The sequence below is a fragment of the Myotis brandtii genome, unplaced genomic scaffold (genome assembly GCF_000412655.1).
Source record: "Myotis brandtii unplaced genomic scaffold, ASM41265v1 scaffold862, whole genome shotgun sequence".
In the NCBI taxonomy this organism is placed as follows: domain Eukaryota; kingdom Metazoa; phylum Chordata; class Mammalia; order Chiroptera; family Vespertilionidae; genus Myotis; species Myotis brandtii.
Window position 1 is genome coordinate 33,379 of NW_005371513.1, and position 257 is coordinate 33,635.

Genomic DNA, 257 nt, shown 5'->3' on the forward strand with positions numbered 1-257 from the left:
GCCGCCGGACTGCGGGCGCAGGCAGCCCGCGCCCCCGGATCTAGGGATCCAGCCGCCCCACGGTTAGGGGCACGTCCACAGAACCGATGGTAGCAGCCCGGGGACTGAGGTTCTGGTTAACTAGTTGTGAAAATAAACAAAGACGAGCTGTTTTTGCTGAGGGTCGAACAAGGAAGGGCCTCTGGAACCCTCCGAGGCCCAGAGGCCAGTCCGCGGCGGAGGCAGGTCCCGGATCCCGCCGCTGGGCCCGTCCTCCC